The sequence below is a fragment of the Malaclemys terrapin genome, chromosome 1 (genome assembly GCF_027887155.1).
Source record: "Malaclemys terrapin pileata isolate rMalTer1 chromosome 1, rMalTer1.hap1, whole genome shotgun sequence".
In the NCBI taxonomy this organism is placed as follows: Eukaryota; Metazoa; Chordata; order Testudines; family Emydidae; genus Malaclemys; species Malaclemys terrapin.
In genome coordinates, this window is record NC_071505.1 from 151,456,818 (window position 1) to 151,479,824 (window position 23,007).

At 45.6% G+C, this 23,007-nt stretch overlaps 1 protein-coding gene across 2 annotated transcripts in view; it reads left to right on the plus strand.

Annotated features, from left to right (window-relative positions):
* LSAMP (limbic system associated membrane protein) overlaps positions 1-23,007 on the plus strand; it is a 442,951-nt gene that overhangs the window by 98,155 nt on the left and 321,789 nt on the right. The gene's annotated exons all lie outside the window — the stretch shown is intronic.

Here is a 23,007-nt window from a genome sequence, read left to right on the forward strand (position 1 = left end):
ACCCCTCCTCCCACACCAGTGCAATCAGCAACATGCAGCCTGCTGTGTTTCTAGCCTCTTCCCTCTTCATTCTGTAACAGCCTCTGCCACACTCCACTTAAGCTGTCACATTCTTTCCATTTCTGTCTCCCTTCCTTAACTGTAGCCAACAGCCAAGACATTTGTGCATCAATAATGAAATATCTTTGATCTTCTCTAGCATGTATCATCTAAGGGTCTCCAATTATTTTACAAACATTCCTAAATGTAAGGTGGGTCAGCATCATTATCCTCATTTTACTGACAGGGAAACTGAGGCATACAGTGATAACGTGACTCATCCAAGGTCACACCAAGAGTATGCCTTCACTCCACAGTTAAGCAGGCCTCTTACTCAGGTTTTAGCCTCAATCCTTTCCCATTCACCCAGAAAAACCTCTAACCCAGGTATAGAGGTGCTTTGAGCCCAGGCTAGCTTACCGAGCTGGGCGGTGGGTTGGAACCCATGTTCCAGTTTAACTCTGTCTGTAACCCACCCACTTTGTAGAGAGAATCAGGCTAAATCACTCAACTGCTGATAGTTCACCAGTGTCTTCCCACATTTACCTGGAAGGACAGACAATTGATTGGGAAAGAATCCTAGAGCTTCTCAGCACAAAGGCTCATGGGATATGCTCCCTGAGGCACACCAGTGAGTGCAGAAACGGTGAGGACATTGTAACATGGGTAGAGCTTTGCTGAGGGGATGCTCTCACAAGAGCTAAGAGAAGAAACATGGTAAAAGAATGAAAGTAAAATAAATAAAAGTTAATAGAGCTAAGCAAAAATACTGAAAGGAAAAACACAGTGATGGTGAAAGAGGGAAAGGAATAAACTCAAGAGAGGCAACAGAGACTCAGAGGACAAAACAGTTGGTAATAGGAAACAGATCAAAGAGTGAGAGACATGGAGAAATAACCAGTGAGTTTAGGAAAACTGGAGTCCAAATGTGGAACAGAAAAGGTGAGGGGAGAGGAAAGCAAAGGGGAAAAAGGAATTAAAACATGCCTTTGACAATAGTTCAATGCCAAAACGCCACAGTACTCAAGGGGTTAATGTGACTGTGGTGTTACACCCCATATTCTTTTTGGAAATACGCTTATGATATGAGTATAGCATAACTGAGATATATTTTTTGCAAGATGGGTCTTGTAAGGTATAATTGGAAAGGTCATAATTTACTGAATGTGATTATCAAATTTGTAGGGATGTATTATTTCTGTATCTAAAGTTAGGAATATTGACTATGTAACAATTACAAGTGGGTGTGTACTTGGGAAACACCCATCAGACAACAGGCCATCAGCCTTGATGGGCCATTAGGAAGAAAAATAAGATTTTGAAGATATTAATCTCTCTCCTTCCTATAGAAGATCTCTGTGTAAACTCAAAGCTTGTCTCTCTCTCCAAAAGAAGTTGGTCTATAGAATCATAGAATATCAGGGTTGGTTGGAAGGGACCTCAGGAGGTCATCTAGTCCAATCCCCTGCTCAAAGCAGGACCAGTCCCCAAGTAAATCATCCCAGCCAGGACTTTGTCAAGCCTGACCTTAAAAACCTCTAAGGAAGGAGATTCCACTACCTCCCTAGGTAACCCATTCCAGTGCTTCACCACCCTCCTAGTGAAAAAGTTTTTCCTAATAACCAACCTAAACCTCCCCCCACCGCAACTTGAGACCATTGCTTCTTGTTCTGTCATCTGAGAACAGTCTAGATCCATCCTAATGGGAACCTGGGAGGCAGTGACCATGAGATGGTCGAGTTCAGGATCCTGACACAAGGAAGAAAGGAGAGCAGCAGAATACGGACCCTGGACTTCAGAAAAGCAGACTTTGACTCCCTCAGGGAACAGATGGGCAGGATCCCCTGGGAGAATAACATGAAGGGCAAAGGGGTCCAGGAGAGCTGGCTGTATTTTAAAGAATCCTTATTGAGGTTGCAGGAACAAACCATCCCGATGTGTAGAAAGAATAGTAAATATGGCAGGCGACCAGCTTGGCTAAACAGTGAAATCCTTGCTGATCTTAAACGCAAAAAAGAGGCTTATAAGAAGTGGAAGATTGGACAAATGACCAGGGAGGAGTATAAAATTATTGCTCAGGCGTGCAGGAGTGAAATCAGGAAGGCCAAATCACACTTGGAGTTGCAGTTAGCAAGAGATGTTAAGAGTAACAAGAAGGGTTTCTTCAGGTATGTTAGGAACAAGAAGAAAATCAAGGAAAGTGTGGGCCCCTTACTGAATGAGGGAGGCAACCTAGTGACCGAGGATGTGGAAAAAGCTAATGTACTCAATGATTTTTTTGCCTCTGTCTTCACGCACAAGGTCAGCTCCCAGATTGCTGCACTGGGCAGTACAGCATGGGGAGAAGGTGACCAACCCTCTGTGGAGAAAGAAGTGGTTCGGGACTATTTAGAAAAACTGGACGTGCACAAGTCCATGGGGCCGGATGCGCTGCATCCGAGGGTGCTAAAGGAGTTGGCGGGTGAGATTGCAGAGCCATTAGCCATTATTTTTGAAAACTCATGGCGATCGGGGGAGGTCCCAGATGACTGGAAAAAGGCTAATGTAGTGCCCATCTTTAAAAAAGGGAAGAAGGAGGATCTGGGGAACTACAGGCCAGTCAGCCTCACCTCAGTCCCTGGAAAAATCATGGAGCAGGTCCTCAAGGAATCAATTATGAAACATTTAGAGGAGAGGAAAGTGATCAGGAACAGTCAGCATGGATTCACGAAGGGGAAGTCGTGCCTGACTAACCTAATTGCCTTCTATGATGAGATAACTGGCTCTGTGGATGAGGGGAAAGCAGTGGATGTGTTATTTCTTGACTTTAGCAAAGCTTTTGATACTGTCTCCCACAGTATTCTTGCCACCAAGTTAAAGAAGTATGGGCTGGATGAATGGACTGTAAGGTGGATAGAAAGCTGGCTAGATCGTCGGGCTCAACGGGTAGTGATCAATGGCTCCATGTCTAGTTGGCAGCCGGTTTCAAGTGGAGTGCCCCAAGGGTCGGTCCTGGGGCCGGTTTTGTTTAATATCTTTATTAATGATCTGGAGGATGGTGTGGACTGCACTCTCAGCAAGTTTGCAGATGACACTAAACTAGGAGGCGTGGTAGATACACTAGAGGGTAGGGATCGGATACAGAAGGACCTAGACAAATTAGAGGATTGGGCAGAAAAATACCTGATGAGGTTCAACAAGGACAAGTGCAGAGTCCTGCACTTAGGACAGAAGAATCCCATGCACTGCTACAGACTAGGGACCGAATGGCTAGGTAGCAGTTCTGCAGAAAAGGACCTAGGGGTCACAGTGGACGAGAAGCTGGATATGAGTCAACAGTGTGCTCTTGTTGCCAAGAAGGCTAATGGCATTTTGGGCTGTATAAGTAGGGGCATTGCCAGCAGATCGAGGAACGTGATCGTTCCCCTTTATTCGACATTGGTGAGGCCTCATCTGGAATACTGTGTCCAGTTTTGGGCCCCACACTACAAGAAGGATGTGGAAAAATTGGAAAGAGTCCAGCGGAGGGCAACAAAAATGATTAGGGGTCTGGAGCACATGACTTATGAGGAGAGGCTGAGAGAACTGGGATTGTTTAGTCTCCAGAAGAGAAGAATGAGGGGGGATTTGATAGCAGCCTTCAACTACCTGAAGGGGGTTTCCAAAGAGGATGGAGCTAGGCTGTTCTCAGTGGTGGCAGATGACAGAACAAGGAGCAATGGTCTCAAGTTGCAGTGGGGGAGGTCCAGGTTGGATATCAGGAAAAACTATTTCACTAGGAGAGTGGTGAAACACTGGAATGCGTTACCTAGGGAGGTGGTGGAGTCTCCTTCCTTGGAGGTTTTTAAGGCCCGGCTTGACAAAGCCCTGGCTGGGATGATTTAGCTGGGAATTGGTCCTGCTTTGAGCAGGGGGTTGGACTAGATGACCTCTTGAGGTCCCTTCCAACTCTGATATTCTATGATTCTATGATCCTCTTTGGAACTCCCTTTCAGGTAGTTGAAAGCAGCTATCAAATCCCCCCTCATTCTTTTCTTCTGCAGACTAAACAATCCCAGGTCCCTCAGCCTCTCCTCATAAGTCATGTGCTCCAGCCCCCTAATCATTTTTGTTGCCCAATGCTGGATTCTTTCCAATTTTTCCACATCCTTCTTGTAGTGTGGGGCCCAAAATTGGTCACAGTACTCCAGATGAGGCCTCACCAATGCTGAATAGAGGGAAATGATCACGTCCCTCAATCTGCTGGCAGTACTTCTACATATACAGCCCAAAATACTGTTAGCCTTCTCAGCAACAAGGGCACACTGTTGACTCAAATCCAGCTTCTCGTCCTCTGTAATCCCTAGGTCCTTTTCTGCAGAACTGCTGCCTAGCCACTCGGTCCCTAGTCTGTAGCAGTGCATGGGATTGTTCCGTCCTAAGTGCAGGACTCTGCACTTGTCCTTGTTGAACCTCATTAGATTTCTTTTGGCCCAATCCTCTAATTTGTGCAGGTCCCTCTGTATCCTATCCCTACCCTCCAGTGTATCTACCACTCCTCCCAGTTTAGTGTCATCTGCAATAAAAGATATTACCTCACCCATCTTGTCTCTCTACTATCCAGGGATCAACACGGCTACAACAGTGCAAACTATGAATTTATTTATATTTAAACCTAAATCCATTCACTACATCAAAAACCATTCTTTGACCTGAATACTGTGACAATTTTGTGTCTGATAATTTCAATTTAATTTTGTTATGTGGGACTGCTTCTCAGACATACAGACAGGAGAACAAATAATTTTGCAACAGGACTTTAGCCAACATTTATGCTCATACAGCTGTCCAAACACATTCAAACACGGGACTGGACTTCCCCCCCTCCCTTCTGCTTTCCTTCTTAGGTGTTTAAAACAGGAAGCTTGATGGAGCATGGCAGTGTCTGATGGCAAATGTGAAAACAGTAAGCAAAAAAATTCCCTCCTTGGAGTGAGAGTCTCAGCAAAACAGCCCCCATCTTCCTTGCATAGGTCACATGAGCTATCAATAGGGTGTTGTTAAGATTTATTGCTTATACTGTTATATTGGACCTTCCACACTAACAGCAACCCGCACACACTTGGTTCTCACTCCCGCACCCCTCCTTCCAGTTAATGGCCATCTGAAAAGAAATGTCAGAAAACAAAAAGGACAGCAATATAAACACACACATAGTGTGCATGCCATGTCCAGTGTCCCAGAAAAAGCTTGTGTCCTGGGAGCTTAGCCTGAGATTATGGCTGGAAAGGGAAAACCTCACTCTCTGGCATTGTGATTATAGCTGGGAAAACAATAGTTTCTTCGATTCCGATCCACATCAGTTGACAGCCCCTCAATTTTGAGTATGAAGTCTAAAGGAAACAAAAAATGATATAAAGCATATTAGTAACAGTTATTATTTATTAAAATCTTGATTTGCAGAGGTGCTGAGCGTCCACGGCTTCGATTAATGAAGTCAACATGATCTGACAGGGCGCAGCACTTTTGCAAAGCAGGCCATGTTTCTCTAGTCCAATGGGTGTATGTGGTGCTTTGCAGACAAATTAAAAAGACAGGTCTCTTCCCCGAAGAGCTTAGCATTTAAGAGCATGATCTTGCAAACCCCTACTTAGGTGAGTAGCCCCCATGACTTTAATGGGATTGCTTATGTGACGAAGGTTTTGCAAGATGCTGCACTAAGGAATTACAGAAAAGAGTAGGGAATAGCAGTGTTCGTGTGTGTGAGAGAGAGCTCTGAGGTTTGGTATAGTACAGGGGATGAGGTATATAGAATACAGATCACAAGTTCATTTCATTATATACACATCTATTTGCTCCTATTTTTTTGAGGGAGGGTTAAATGTCTTTATAACAATTTGAGTTGGTGCAGGACTTATTTTTTTAAAAAGCATTGAAATATGCTGTTTAAGAGCAGAGGTGGTACAGAGGAGGTAAGCACCGGAGGGGCTGGCCAGCAGAAGTGAGAACTAAGAAGAGATGGAAGAAGGAGAGTGGGGTTGCACAACAGAGGATGGATGGGTTGATTCTAGGCTGCAGAGGCAATGTTTAAGAAAAGGAAAGGAGTTGTTTTGGGGAGAAGGACATGAGGGGAGCAACCAGACGCACTGCGCTGGGAGAGCTTGGGTGGAGAGGGGGAGTGAAAGAGGAGAGAAAAGTTGTGGGCAGGCCCAGACCTGTAAAGAGCCATGAAGTTGATGGTGGGAGTTCGAAATTCAATTAAAACTGTTGAGTAGAGCTGAGTGAGTGGTTGAAAATAATTCTACAAATATTTGTTCAGATTTGAAAATGAATTTCAGTTTGACTGTGTTTGCAACCTTTCTGCCTTCTTTTTCTGCAAACATGCCAACATTTGCTAACACAAATACTTGTGAAAAAGAAATTTTTACCATGAATATTTGTCAAAAGGAAATTTAAAATGGAATATCAGATTGTGCAATTCACATTTTGCTCTCCTGGTTACTTGCATAAACCATGTGGTCTTGTTTGTGTTCCCTGATAGGATGATTTATGTATCTAACCAAGTTAGGAAATACAGTGGTGTATACAGGTTTCATTAGTGGTGCAAATGTTACAGCACTAGTTAGAGCAGAAATGGTGAGTTTTATAGCCTATTCCACAGTACATATACCATGTGCAAGACAAGGATTATGTATTGCCAAAATACATCAGTAATTTAAAATAATAAATAAACTTGAGAATTTCAGGATCCATTCACTATCAGGAAAATGTTGTTTTAATCAAATCAATGATTTTTTGTGAGTTATTCACTCTGCTGTGCCAAGGAATCTCACCTGTTTGCATGTCCAAGACTGTGGATTTCTCATAATTTTGAAGCAAAAAGATAAAACAGAACCAGGTTTGACCTAAAGGCTGGTGAATGTTGAGGAAACTTTCAGCTCGCATTTCAAGTGTCACCTGGCTTCACATTTTGCAGAGCTCAGTGATGCCAGTCCGTGGAGTCCAGTCTGCAGGGGGCATATTCCAAAGAGTGACATCTAGTCACAATGGATATTGCTGCCATCCCTGTGGGAACAGTCAGAAAGGAGGTGAGAATAGTGCACCCATCCTTTCCTGGCCAAAAGCTAGACTGAGAGACATCTCCACTCCCAGCCTGTACATTGTGAGGCTGATAACGTTGTCCCCAGCAGGTTCTTTTCGCCTGTGCACTTACTCCCAATATCTCCTCATTCTGTCTCCCATCCATGCTGTTTCTGTCTTTACTCCATGTAGGGGTGACATCATTTTGCCAGCTGGTCGGCATTTTCAAGTCTGCAACGTTAGTTGTGTTGGAAACTCTCCCATTGCTGCTGGGAATGATGAGAATGCCACGAGAGCCTCACCAAGAGCTGGGCACTAGCAGAGAGATCAACGTGCTTTATCTACAGGCTGCCGCTCCTCTTCGCCATTACCTCTGTTCACCCCTGTTCCGCTGCTCTAGGGCCAGACCATCAGCTGGTGTCGATCACTGTTGTGCCATGTAAGTCTATGGATCGATGCTGCTTTACACCAGCTGAGGATCTGGCCTTGGACTCCAAAGGGATTTTACAGTGAGATTCATAGATTCATAGATTCTAGGACTGGAAGAGACCTCGAGAGGTCATCGAGTCCAGTCCCCTGCCCTCATGGCAGGACCAAATACTGATAGACATCCCAAAGACCATCCCTGATAGACATTTATCTAACCTACTCTTAAATATCTCCAGAGATGGAGATTCCACAACCTCCCTAGGCAATTTATTCCAGTGTTTAACCACCCTGACAGTTAGGAACTTTTTCCTAATGTCCAACCTAAACCTCCCTTACTGCAGTTTAAGCCCATTGCTTCTTGTTCTATCCTTAGAGGCTAAGATGAACAAGTTTTCTCCCACCTCCTTATGACACCCTTTTAGATACCTGAAAACTGCTATCATGTCCCCTCTCAGTCTTCTCTTTTCCAAACTAAACAAACCCAATTCTTTCAGCCTTCCTTCATAGGTCATGTTCTCAAGACCTTTAATCATTCTTGTTGCTCTTCTCTGGACCCTCTCCAATTTCTCCACATCTTTCTTGAAATGCGGTGCCCAGAACTGGACACAATACTCCAGTTGAGGCCTAACCAGCGCAGAGTAGAGCAGAAGAATGACTTCTTGTGTCTTGAGTTGGCAGGGTTCACTGAACGCTACATTTGAGCAAGAGTCCGATTTGCCCACTTGTGTTTGAGACCTCACAGGATTTGTGTGTGCACTGGGGCTGTGTTCCTGGGAGGTTTCTGTGTACATGCAGCTGGCCCAATTTCAAAAGTGTTCATTAATTTTTTGTGCACCTGGTTTTGTAGGCACTCTAGGACATACTTTGTACCTGATTTTCAGGTGCTCGTTCCCTATGAAAACCAGATGCAAGGTGTCCCAAGATGGACATACAAAAACCAAGGCACACAGAATTTGTGATATTTCCCCCCATAATCTCTCGGTGTGTATGGGAGAGAATTTGTGAGTTTGTGTGTGTGCACACGTGCGCGTTGCCCATATTAATCTGTGTGAGTGTGGTCAATATGTGTTTGTTCATTTGCAGGTGTGCAATTTCTTGTGCATGGTGTGGACATTTGCCTGTTTGTGGTGGTGTGTCTGGAGGAGGCGTTCGCCTCTGTGCATTCTGCATGAGCATGTGCACATATTTGTGCAGCATGTGCATCTGGGCTGTGTGCATGTGACTGTCAGATTGTGAAGTGTGCACACACTCATTGAGTCTAAGAACTGGGATTGTTAATCCTGTTCATAGCCAGCAGCAAGAGGGGTAGGGAGGCGCTTAACAAGAGCTGACACATGAAGAAATAAGTCTTTTGTCTCCATTGTCCATTAAACAATTCATGAGGTTTGGGGTTGAGTGAGACATTTAGTGAACATTGGCCCGTTCAGGCTGCCTACAGCTGGTCATTTCTAACAAAGGGCTGGATGATTCAAAGGCAGAATAAGGAGATGGCTTCTGAGTTATAAAATGTTAACAAATAAATGGCGTTTCCTATGTGTTAAAATTGAGAAGTAGATAAATAAGAGTTAGCGAGAATTACTGCGTCCCCACATGTCTGGAACCAGCCAATGGCAGGTTTGTAGACACAGTGAGAGAACAAGTGAGTAACTCCAAAGTGACAATGCTTTATCCATAGCCCCATTGATCATCACTGAAACTATTTGTTCTTCTCTGTGGCGACAAGGGCAAGAGTTCCTGCTTATTTTGCAGCAGGAACAGCATTAATTCTTTGCTAAAATCACGCATGTGTGTGCAGGATAGAGTAAGGAGACAGGGAACAATCAGGGAATAGAGGAAACCTTATGAGACTGGTGGAACCCTTATAAAAATGGATATTTGGTAGTTGAAAGAAGACAAGGCTGCTGAGAAGACAGAGAGATCTTTGCGCAGTGGTTACATGGCTGTGTTATTGCCCTGAGAAGGGTTTGTCTTCTGTTGGTTGTATATTTTGCAAAGCCTTTTTTAAACGTCTATGTTCTCTGAATCCTTAGGGATAAAACCTTAACTGACAAAAGGACTGTCTCCCTGCTGATCCTTTCATGGTTCCACTCCGCCAGCTTCCATGTGCCTTCATATTTTCATGAAAAGTCCCATGGGGTGGCCTGCTCTATATGAAATGAGTTAGTGGCTTTCAGTTCAGTTCCTAGTGGGGCTGTTGTCCATGTCACCTAGTCCAGCTCTACAATTAGCAGTATATTTGGACTCTTGTTAACTACCTCAGCAGAGGCCAAAAACTGAACTGACCACAAACTCTGAACTATCTTCTTACCCCTAGAGGGATCCTTTCTGGTCAGAGGTGAAGTATGTAGACAAGGCAGTATGGGGGAAGCATGCACTGTCACTGCCCATGATGTGCTGAGCTCTTTTGCTGCCAGCTTCAGTTATAACAGCTGATCCCTGATTCTAAGGGAACCAGTGAGAGACCTCTTCTTACGCTCACTCCCACACACACCACTTACACACTGTACCAGTGTTGGAGGCAAGGAGTGGTCCAGCACAGATGGTTCTGCATACACTCAGAGTGTACGCACGCTCCTTTCCTTAGGCAGTGGAACACGCTGAGTGTATGCAGAACCATCTGTGTGGGAGCGCACGGGTGTGTTGGGGAGAAGATGATTTCCGTCTAGCTCATGCTTTTTCTGTCCATGCCATGCAGGATGATGATAGATCATATCTTGGGAGACAAGTCTCACTGGGATTAGCATTCAGGCTTTTGTTGGCAGGGACCAGGAGCTTCCTCTCTGAAAGTCATATTTGAAATGTCTGTCCAGCGCTGGCTATCACAGCCAAACCTTTCACGCTGTCCTGGCTACAGCACAGAGGCATCTAGTCACAGAAGAAGAGAGGGTCCCATTCTAGTAACAGTGTTTATTACTGTGTATCAATATATTGAATTTATGTAATGTTTTTTAAGCTGAAGGATTCCAAAACACTCTACAAACTATATACCCACCACTGAAATAATACTGCCTCTGGGGTGGAACTTGGAGCTATTTATCAGCATACAGCAATGCGGTATCGCAGTTTAGTTAACTTTTTAGACTTTAAGCCCTTCAGAGCAGGAATTCTCTTTTATTGTTTGTACACTGACATGCAGAAAGTGGCCCTGATTCCAGTTGGGTCTTTTGTGTGCTACCATAATATACATATTTACTACTACCACTAATAATAATAATGATAGTTTAGAGCAGGATGTCAAAGAGAAAAGTGCCTTAGATTGGAACTGTAGGGGGAATTTAGGGAGATAGAATGTCATTAGATACCAAGATTAGTGGGTAGATATTGTGATAGGTGAATTGTACAATTAGATTATATCAAACAGGATTTTGGCCCGCACACAAGGGTTAACACATCTGTAAAGGGAATTTTAAGAGCTCACAAAGGTCAGAGCATTGGCTTGATGTCTCATCCCTGGTTTTATGCTGGTATCTCCAGCACCACAAACATGCCTTTAGCACTGTAGTGGGGAACTGGTTCTGCAGGGACTCAAATAAAAAGGTGTTACCTGTTGAATCACCAGAGCCACTTGTGGCAGGGTTTTCTTTGGAACTCTCCTACCCCAGATAGTGACCATAACTCAACACTGCTAAGGTGTGTGAGATCTGATAAGATGGCAACTCAAGGTGTCGTTTTATTTGGAGTAGTTAGCTAGCCCCAGGGACCAAAATGTACAGTTATGGCATTAAAAACCAGGTTTGACAATACCCCTTTCACCACCACCAGCAAAAAAGTCTATTCTCACACAGAGAGGCCCTGAGACAAAGAAGATGATTGCAAAGGAAGATAGAGGTCTACAGATATAACAAGCCAGATCTCTGTGACTCTGGAATCATATTATTATGTCCATGCCATACTCAGTAGCCAGGTTACTGCTTAGTAAGGACAGTGCACTTCTAGGGACAATTCACACATTACTCTGTTCATTTCCCCATGGGACAAGCCCCTGAAACAAGAGCTACAGAACTGGGCTGATACTTGATCATCATGAAGTTTGTATCCTCTATGTCTTTCTTTTCAGAGATCCAGGAACCACTGAATTGCAGGCTGGATTGGTTGTTTTTAGACCCTGCAACTGAAAGTTTGAGTCTGGGAAAGGAATGAGGGAGAATGGAACCTCAGCCATATTGAAATGTGCTGACGCTGACCATTCCATCAGGTGGCTTTTGACCTCTAGAAAATGGCTGGCTCTCTGTGCCCAGTTATGGGGGCTTTATTGAGACTGTTTTGCATTGCACTATTCTGGTGGCACAAAGAAGCCTTAATGCTATTGTAACTGGCTGGTGGCAGATTTGCCCTGGAGGCAAAGAACAGTTGTATCACCTCCAGATCACAGTACAGGGCGCAAGGCTGGGGGGAAAAGGGTGTGACCGAGGCATTTCTGCACCCTAATGAATGGCCCCTGATGGCGAAGGGAAGCCACAGTATTTCAGGCAGCTGTTCAGAATCTGGGGCTCTGCCCTCTAGCCACCTAGAGTATCAGTCTGCCTATCTATTGATCCATCCATCCATTCATATATACTTTCTCTATATCTCTCTGCCTCTGCCCTGCCATGTGCAGCACTTTGGATGTGTTGTCCCCCCTCCTGTTTTCTGCCCTGGGTGGTTGTGAAGCTCAGAGAGTGATGTTTGGTAGAGTTTTTTATCACACATGGTACAGAGAAATATGAGGATGGCAGCCCTACAGGAGCAGATGGCATTGTACGCTTGGCATGCTTTCCTCAGACAAACCAGGATTCTGCAAACTGGCACTCAGTTGCCTCAGTCATGTCAGCACATAACAGTACTGAAAAATCTGTGTCCGGTGCAGTTTGGAGAAGCGGCAAGGTTATACCTAGGCATGGAGCGGGATGGTGATACAGACATGTAGGGTGTGAAAGTCCTGGGTATTCTGGGTCCAGCACAGCTCTTCAGATGAGGGGAAAGGGCACTAGAGGGGAAGAGTCATAGCGAGCAGGGAATCTGCCTGCCTACTCATATACAGAACTGCTGAAGTCTCCATCAGTGGTAGCCAGAACTCCTAGAGTAAAGGGATTAACTCGATTGGGAAAAGTTTCAAATGAGTTTGATTGTTGTGAGCTCAGAGGTTTCAGACACAATTGTGGATTTTTGAGGTTGTTTCCCTTCAGGACTTGGAAGGGCAGAAAGTGGCAGCAAATACCTGATCCAGCCAGTCAGCACAACGTGGCGGCATTCGCAGTGTGATCAGGAGGAGGCCAATGCACAAGTTCCTGCAGGGGGTGAAGCCAAGGGACTGGGAGAGGAACCTTGGGAGGGGAAGGGGAGCAGTGAAGAGCCTAAGTTGAAAGCAAAGTTGGGGGGAGAGATGAAGCCATGAACAGAGAGAATATAGTGAAAGGAGAAAAGAGAAAGATTGATGAGACATGGGGGAAAGAGAAAGGGAGAGAGGGGATTAATTGGACTTGTGGGAGAGAAAGAGATTTAAAGTTCTGGGACATGAGAGAGCTTGACCAACACCCCCTCAAATTGCGAGTACACTGGGCTCCCTGTCCTGCAGGAGGTGCAGTCGTCTTGCCCACAGACAGGAGCCTCGTTAATTTCAGCTCACAGGCCCACCTCCTCCCTGTTAACGCCTTTCTGTTAATTACCATTTTTCAGAACTACTTTGACTGTTAAAAAATGCTGGGATTTTTTTTTTAAATAAGCTGATTAAAAGAGGTTGCTCATTAGCATAAGCTCCTTGCTGCTCAGCCCTCTTCCTAATTAAAAGCACTCATCTGTGGAGCCCACGATTCTCCCCTGTCCTCCGGGCTGGCTTTCTGGACATCTTTCCATGGCAGTTTGTTTTATTTCACTCCTCCTTCTTTTTGTAGTTTCCTCTCCATCAGCTTGGTGGCTGAGGATGGCAGAGGCTGAACGGGGGTTGGGGGAGCCAGTTGGGGCTTAGTATTTTGTCATAGGAAAACACTGAATAATTTTACTGTATCTGAAAGCTTGATCTTAAGATTATTGCTGGTTGCTTTGGATCAGAAAAGTGGGCCCCAGTTATGGGGAGACATACTTCCTGGGGCCATGCATCCGACGAAGTGGGCATTCACCCACGAAAGCTCATGCTCCAATACGTCTGTTAGTCTATAAGGTGCCACAGGACTCTGCTGATTTTCCTGGGGTTGTGATCATCTGAGCTAAACAGGGCTGGGCTGGATGGGAGACCTACAATGGAAAGTCAAGGTGTTGTTAGCAGTACAGTATGTGGTGCTTTTCCTCCCAATCGGTAGGAAGCCAGTACCTCAGCATGGGATTAGCAGTTGCTGTGCTGCAGGAGGTGTTGTCTCTATGAGGAGATATAAATGTCCTGCTATGTGTAGATGTTACAGAGCCTGACATTTTTACCCCAGTGTTCTGGCAGATCTTAACACTCTCTTAGTCCCACATTGGTTTTAATTAGATAAAGCATTCTTCTTCACTCATTGCCTTAACTGTTGCATAGTGTGGCTGGGTGGTATCGAAACAGCTGCCATGTTCAGCCCCAGGGGTGGCTGCATTTCAGTGGGGCAGGGGGGACTTGCCCAAAGGTCCACAGATAGTCCTGGTTCCACCACAGGCTGGAAGTTGGGAGTTCTACAAACTGCATTCAACACCTGTTCGGTGACTGGGGGCAAAGCCTTGAAGCAGGTTCCTGAACGGTGCTGAACATGGGCTATCCTTGGCTACGCTTGTGGCTTAACAGTGATCATTTCTATAGTGCAGACAATCTCTTAGTTCCTGGTAATGTCACCCACTGAATGAGTGGAAATACACTGCCAAGCCCAACTCCTGGCCTGGTACCAAAGGAAAAGATGACTTCAAACAATATTGTTGTGAAATCTCTTTTTTTTTTTTTAAATGTTCCTATGTGCTGTGAATGATCTGGGATCTTAAACCATTTCCCTGTTTAGTTACTTTTCTTAGAAGGCCTTTCAGTTCCCTTATAAATCTCTTTTCCCTACTTAATGGGCTCACTCCTCAGCTATAGCCAAGCTCCACTTGGTGCAGCTAAAGGGGATGGGGACAAAGGTCTCTGGTGCTGGGGTTGGCCTGGGGGACCCTATGCCCTCAGGAAAACTGGGAGCAATCTCAGGGCTGGCTGACAGGGGCTGCTGAGCCAGCATGGAAACACTGGAGCACGGCAGTCCCTTTCACTGACCATGCCTCCAACACATTCCCTCAAGGCTGGGGGCTGCAAGAGAAGGCCCCATAGGGCCAGCTGCACACTGGGGAAATACCCTGGTGGCTGGTTCAGTTGGTTTTATAACTCCTTTATACTGCTGGAGCAGGAGCTGACACAGCTAAGGGAGAATGAGTTGGCATCCAATTTGATTCAGGCATCAGCGGTAAACCTGCCACCTATGGTCCCAGTGCAGACTTTTTCTCACTGGGGATGATGGAAGAGGCAGAAAGAGCCAGCTGATTTTCAGATCCTGGTGAATATTGTGGTTCTGACAGGAAGGGAACATCAGGCCTGATTTTCCTTTCATTTACACCAGTGGAACTCCCCTGATAGTAATTAAGTGACTCCTGATTTACACTCATGTCTGAGATGAAAATCATCTCCAATATCTTTTGACTGAGCCCATTTGAACTGGAGAATCGCTGAGGGAGAGCAGCTATAGAACTACACAGCGTTGCTTCGGAGACTTAGTTTGGTGAAGCTAGCTACCTTTTAACTTTGACTCATATCCTAATACCCACTCACTCACTGCTTCTTTCTCTTTCCCCATCTAGACACAGTGGTAGCTATTAATCCTCTGCTGTGCCTCTGTGTCAGACTCCTCTTAGAGGTTCCATGCTGTGCAAGGGCTGTCTGCAGCTTGGGCTGTGCATACTTGCAAAGGGACCTGAATTTCTTCTTGCTTTTACCAACGTAGATCAGGAGTAACTCCCCTGAAGCCAGTGGGGCTACATATGTGTAAAACCCGGTGAGATCGAGCCCGAGGTATATGTTCATACAAAGCCTGGCTGCAGAGTAATATTTAAAAGGTCAGGAACAATGTTCCCAGCTCTGACTTCTTTTTCTTTCTTTCTTGCACCTCCTGTACTTACTTGGCTGTGTTGTCAAAAATGTCAGGCAGACTTAGCTCTGGCATGAAATAAGCCAGTGTCAACAGCCTGAATAGCCAAGAGGAGATGGAAAGGTCATGCTGGGACAGTACCTTCTGATGAAGAGCCACATTCATTCCTGGTTCAACTTTGTTGATATTCACTGGAGTTACACCAAGGATGCATGTGGCACAAGGTGTTGTTTCCTCCACCTCTCTGGACTTAGCCGCAAGGTAACACAACACATCAGCACCAGAGCTGCAAATAGGCCCCACAATTCCTGATGCCTTGTCCAAAGCTTGTCCTTTGGACCATGCTGCCTTCCCTAAGAGCTTTGTAAAGACTTCTGGGGTTAGGCCTTATGGGTATGTCTACCCTGCAGCTGGGAGTGAGCCTCCCAGCCCAGGCAAACAGTCTTGTGTTAGTGGGGCTCATGCTAGTGTGCTAAAAATAGCTGTGTGGATGTTGCGGCTCTGGCGGACGCTCAGACTAGCCACCCAAGCTCAAGCCCAGCCTACCCCCCTGGGTTTGAGCTCGGATGGCTAGTCCAAGTCTCTGCTGGTACTAATGTTCACAGAGCTATTAACACGGTAGCTTGAGCCCCACTAGCACACGTCTGTCTGCCTGGGCTGGGAGGCTTGTTTTGAGTGCAGTGTAGACATGCCCTATGAATCTCTTGCCTGGGCATCCAAGCTGAGAGTCTTGTAGGGAGGAGAGATCAGCCATCTGCTTTCTCTGCAGCATGACCCTGTGCAGTGCTGTATCAAGGGGTGAATAGCAAGAGGGAAGGAACCAGTTCATGGAGGTGAGAGAGTCTCATTGTTTCCCAGTAGCAATAGCATTGTTTCACAGTGAAGTCCCCTGTCTTCCTCCTCGGCCCTTGGGCAAACTGCTCTGTGAGGGATGATTCACCAGGCCATGGTGTTGATGACAATAGTAGGGAGGTGTCACACTTGGTGTTCACCGCGTTGTTATAGAAAGGGCACTGGAACTGGCTGTGCTATTCCCTTCCTTCCCAACCCTCCATGCCAGCTAGCCCCTTTCAAACACCATTCTCTTTCCTCCTCCTCTAAGTTCACATCCTGGGGGGAATGGTGAATGTATTGTAATAAAGGAGGCAGCTGAGGAACATGACAGAGTTAGGGTCCATGCGGTGTCAGTGCAGTATGACTTAAACTGAGAGACATTTTCAGTTCATCCTGATGGCTCTCCCTTGGCTTACGCACCGACCGATCCCCACATATTTGTCTGCAGGGGTGAGTCAGTGGGTGTGTGAGTGCAGGGAGGGTATTGTGGGAAGAAAGGAGCTAGTTGTGTTCCCAGTCCCTCCCTCGGGGAAGGCACCCATCCAGCTTCAGCAGCTCCAGGACATTTGTCAAAAACCCAGGTGGGAACAAAATGAATATAGTCATCATGTGTCTCTTATGTGACTGTTTTCTATGGGGCAGAGGTGGCTGCCAGTTTCTAAGGGATTGACTCAGGCACATCAGTAACCTGTGGATTTTTAAAGTGCCTGACACAAACTGCTCTTCTGATGTAACATCAGGTCTGATCCTGCAAGGTGCAGCATTCCCTCAACCCATTGGCTACAGTAAGATTCAAACTACCTATATGGCACATTTTGCAAGTGGCAACATAAGATTCAAAGATTAAAGGAATCCATTAGTAGAGTCTCCCTGCATGCTGGCTGCTCACTGAGGGTAAGTGTGTTCCTGCAACTTGCTTTAGCTGAGATTCAGACTGCGACTTTCCTGACCATAGGCAAAGATTTTGCTGGGTGGCCCTCCCCTGAGGTTAGCCAGCTGGTTAGTCTGAATTCGTATCACTTGGAAGGTCTTCAGGAAATGACTTCCACAAGCAGGATAGAATGTAGAAGTCTAAGGACTCAATGACTTCCTTGGATTTGCCAAAAGCTCGAAGCCAGGGGTGCAGTCCCGATTCCTTGGGGTGAGATGGTGTGGAGGGGGGAAAGTTACTGAGATTCTTACAGGTCATGGAACTTTCAAATTCCTGCCACAGGATTACTAAAACCCTTCCAAGTCCTGGTCACATCATGGGCTCGCAAGACAGTTCAGCTGCTTTGTGCCTATTCACAGCAACAGTACTTCCTCCTGATCCACAGTACTAAAGGGAAGCGCTTAAGTACCACAGTGATAGATCTGCAGAAAACCCTACATTAGACCAATAGTCTCAGTTTTTGATCTCATGTCCTTGGACAGCAACCTGAGATCAGGAAAGGTCAGACTGTCCCTTCCCTTCTGTCGGCTAAATTGCCAAAGTTCCTTTCATTGCCCAGAATTGTTGTACTAATCATCATAAATAATTGAGCATGTACATAGCTCTTTAAAAGTTCAAAGCACTATGCAAACACCAATCATTCCTCACAAAACTTCTATCAGGTAGGTATTATCCCCAATTACAGATGAGGAAACTGAAGTCTAGATAAGTGAAGTGACTTGCCCCAGTTCATAGAGTGAGTGCGTGGCAGAGGTGAGATTAGAACCCTAGATGTTCTGACTCTTAATCCCATATTCATGTCTCCAGAGCTACTTCCTCTTGGCACAGAAGATGTCAGTGGCTTGAAGACCTTTACTGGTCTCAAGCAAAATCTAGATCCAGAGCCCCCAGACTCTAGAGAAGATTGGATGATCTGGATCTGAACTTTGTGGCTCCAGCCCAGTGTAAATCTAAAGGGGGCTTCATATGCTGATCCAGCTCCTGCTGCTGCATGTTGGCTTTTCAGACTCTTTTCCTTTGCATTCTGCAGAGCTGCCAACCTGTTCTTTTGCTATTTATTCTCTCCAGTCGCATCCCTTATTCATGCTCTTACTATCCCATCCTTCCTTGCTGACAGTTACCCCTAACTCTCAGGCATCCTGTCTGCTGAGACAGGATACCACGTATGATCACAGGGTAAGTCCGGATGGGGCCCAAGGGGTTACGCTATGAGAAGAAGAATGCACCATGGCAGGCTTGCTAGGGTGAGGGAGTGTGGCCCGCTAATCATGGAGCCGTGCATTTGCTACCACCTGCCCTGCTCCAAGCAGTGCATCAAGTTTGTAAGGTTCCTCATCTAAGGAACCAGACCTTTTCTCTGCCTGAAGTAGGACAAGAAAAAACCCTGACATCAGATCTAATTAATAATAATAGAAAACGTAATTTCACAGCCCATTGCTCCACACAGCCAGGTAGGGGGAAGGCGATGTGGGGGAGGGGCTTGAACAAACATGGGCGGGTATGTTTGTGGACCTCCTGGTCACCCATAGCCAAAAGGATGGGTAACTGTGACTGACAGTGTTTCCCCGCCAGCTGATCGCTTTAGGCTCCATTAACACAGAAGGCGCAAAAAAGGAGGGGGAGAATCTTTAAAAAGCCAACAACATCATTTTGCTTCATTAGCAGGGCTGCTACACTTCAATCTGCCCCCCCCTTTCAGCCTACCCCCTCCTCCTTTCCCTTGCTTTCCGTTTCATTTAACTGAAAGCAATTCATCTCATTTTAATTAATTTTTACTTGCAGCGTTATCACCCCAAGTATAAAGGCAAAAAGTTGTTTTTTTAATTACAAAGCTAACGGCATTAATTACCAGTACAGTAAATGCATCAGCGCATGAGAGCCAAGTGGCGTTTGGAGGCGCTGAGGCAGCAAGCGGCCACGACAGCTGCAAAGGGTTTTTATTTAACAGCTTTGTCACAGAGGAGCCTGTCTTTGGAGTAGGAGCCTGAGAATTTTAAATAAAAGGCAGCACATCTGAAAGCGAGGCAACGTGTGAAATATGCATCACGCACATGTCCCCCCACAGGGTGAGAGTCCAGACGGCTGGGTAATGCAGGCCAGTTTCATCCACTTTTCTCTGGGAGGCCTTCTGGGATATAGTATTTGTGGAATTCTGACTAAGAAACAGAGACCAGAGAAAAGCTTGAACAGAGGCCAGGTCTGCATCCAGCTTTGATCTCTGAGGCCTGAATCCATCTCCATAAGGGGGATCTGAACCTTTTTCACACCTGCTTTGAACCCCTTTGGACTCTGAGAAAGACAGGAAATTGAACCAATCAGCATGGCTCTGGTTTAGCTCTTTTGGGAAGTGTGGATGGGTGAACCCTAGAGGCCTGGAGATTCAATTTAAGGGTGGATTCTGCTCCTAAATTCATTGTGGTAGAGAAGGAAACAGGGCAGGATTGTGACATGGTAAGTTGAAAGTCACTATAGGTATGTCTACACTGCAGATGCCTCTTGGCAGCATGTGGACTACATACACTACATGCCTTCCTAGCACGGGTACGAATAGCAGCGAAGATGGTGAGGCACCACTTAGGTGAGCAAAGACACGGCTGAACCCTATAAGTATGTACCTAGATATGTACCCTAGACCGCTCTCTACTTGCCAACCAGTGTGTTCCATCTACACTGCTATTTTGAGCAATGTGTCCTGCAGCTGCCTTCCCGCTGCTGGAACCTTTTCCTGATGCCTCCCCCCTCCAGAGCCTTTCATAGACACGTGTAGCAACACACCACAGTGTGGACACAGCCTACTTTTCCCTGTGGTGTATAGCTATACATACCCTACACACTGCCGCAGGTGGTGAGCCTGCAGTGTAGACGTAGCCTATATAAATATAATGGTATGGGTTGTGGTAGGATCCTTACACATAATATACTGCTAGACGTGCAGCAAGATACCCAGATGCCTTGAGAGGAACGGACATTTTGTTTAATCACATGCCTTCAAACACAAGCAGAGCAGAAATGCCTGTCTAACCTCACATTTTGAAATGTTACCGCTTTGAAAATGGGTCTGAACTGCAGAGTTTGGTTCTGGGTCATGGAGATTTGGTTCGGTCCAGTATAGATATGGGGTGGAACTTTGGACCAGTAAGTCAAACTTAAGAAGCAGTTTGGTTTGAGTAGAAGTTAGTTGTGAGGGCCAAATTGTGACTCGAATCTGCTATGTGGACACCTCAGAACCCGAGGTCCTTTGGGCAAGGAGAAAAACCATATTTATGAATGGTTGGGGAAAGGTCGACACCTGAAACCCACATAACTGCTCATTTATGTGAGTTCTCCATCCCCTCAGCAGCTCCTTTTCCCTTACAAAGGGCGCTCCTACTACAAGGGAAAAAAAGGTTAAAATTTCTTATGCCTTAAAGAAGTCGCACCAGGAAAAGGAGATCCAGCTGTGCTTATCAGCTGGGGAAGGCAGGCTCTGATGGCAGGGGATTCAACAATGAGGAGCAGAAATAGCTGTGAGTGTGTATAATCATGGGGCCCAATAGGTAACAGACCTTCCAGGCACAAGGGTGTTGGCTCTTATAAGGAATGTACAGTAAACAGGCTTTATGAGAGAGCCAGGCTTGTGGTAGGAATGCCATAGGGACGCTCATTTTAGGCTTTTAGAAAGAGGCCTTTAGAGAGGTTTTCTGCAAATTGTTTTCAGTGCAGCATGCAGGGCCAGCTAGAGAAAGGGATGAAGAAGTTTGGGTGAACGTATGGATGAAACAATATGTACAATAGTGAAGAAGGCTTTAGTTTTATGAGGCAGTGAGGAACCTTTGGCAGAAGAAGGAGACTATACAGAAGGGATGGGCTCCACTGTCATTGGAGGAGGACCCCAGCATAACAACTAAACTGGTATGTGGAGATTATTTTAACTAGGAATTGGAGAAAAGCCAGCAGGTGCTGAGGGAGCACTCAAGTCAGACAGGGATACCTGCCAGCACAAGAGATGGGGCCCAAATTGCAAAGTTCAGATCTAGATCTGAAATTTCCAAAGGTGTTCCTATCTGGTGTTTTGTCTGACTAGACCCATGGTTGATAATGCAATGGAGAAGTCATCCCTCAGCACCATCAGTTTCTTGAGCTCATTCTGCAGTTTCCCAAAAGATAGGAAGGTGTCTTTGGTGTGGAGTGACACGTAGACCCTGGCAGTGGCAAGACAGGAAGACTAAGTAATAGTGACCATAATAAAACAATATCTGAAATTCTCTAGTCCCAAACAGTAGTTCTGTGACATGGAACATCAAAATACAGATTTTTTTTTTTAAAGAGGAAGTTAGTCAAAAACAACCTGAAGGGAGAAGTTAGGAAATTAAAATCCATAGAATCAACAGGGAGCATGCTCTACAAATCCCTTACTAGAGTCACAGGAGGTAGCACCATTTCCCAGGAGAGTGAGAGACACCAGTACCATTAAATGGCAAGGTTTGTTCAGGCTGAAGAAGAATCCTTTAGAGATTGGATATACAGTCCACATGATGCTAATACAATGGAATGCAAACTGCAGCAGGTGAGATGTACGGAGGCGGTTAAGAAGAAATAGCCAAAGATAACACAGCCAATAATAATAAATTCTTGAAGTACCAGGAATAGGAAGCCCAAGGAAGAGTCAGTAAAGTGAGTAATCAGCACATATACAGAGATTTCAGAGAAAAGAAATCAGTTCTGTGCCTTGGTCATCAACAGAGAGAAGGATGTAGCAGTGTGTGCCCTGGGCATGTGTTTACAGGAAGGAAGAGGAGGTGCCATCCCAGAGAGTGGGGTGTTATAAAGCCTATCTGAGAAATGGAACTGCAGTAAATCACCAGGAACAGGGCAGTGTCCCGAAGCAGTTCCCTGTTGCCCTTTCCAAGCTCTGACTTGGCATCCTAAAAAAGCAGTCTCGTTCCCTTGGCATCACCAAGATGGCTCCCTGGTACTGTGACAAAGATTGGTGTTTGGAAATGTCACTCGCCCCAGGCTTTGGTCTAAACTATGGAGCACCATCCCAAAATGTGGGGCATCATTTTACTACCCATTAACCTGGGGTCCAATCCCAGCTAATGACTGGAAAATGCACACCACCCCGGGTACAAGCTATGAATCAGCTGATGGCCTTGATGGAACCTGGGCTACTCAGTGCTGTGAATCAGTATTCTAGGAGCCGATGGCCAGCCCGCTGTCTGGGCTCTGGATCTGTGTATTTCCAAAAGGGTCAGCATTTTAGACTGCCTTGAACACCCAGCACCTGGGCTTAGCTATAGATCAGCTCCTAAAATTCCTCCTTTACCCACACTCCTTTCCCAGGCTCCGGGGCCCAGAATCTATATCCCTGTCACCTTTTCAGTTTCATTCCACATCCTTCTCCCTTTTTATTTATTTTATTTATTTTCCCCAAGAAAAAAAATGCAAATGAAAGAGAAAAACTGGAAAGAAATGTAATTAAAATGTGTGTGTTTCTTTCTCTTCGAGTGCTCGAGGGTGGAATAGAAAATTGTTAAAAAGGAGAGCACTCAGAAAAAGGTTAAAGAGCTGAAAACTGATTACACGCTATTGAAAATGAAAGTAGGGAAGGGGAGCTGAGATGCAGCATGTTCACTCAGGTAAAGGACTCTGGAAGACACTTGCTGGAGATAAGGCATTTTTCCCTGTGAATTACAGCCAGGTATACAT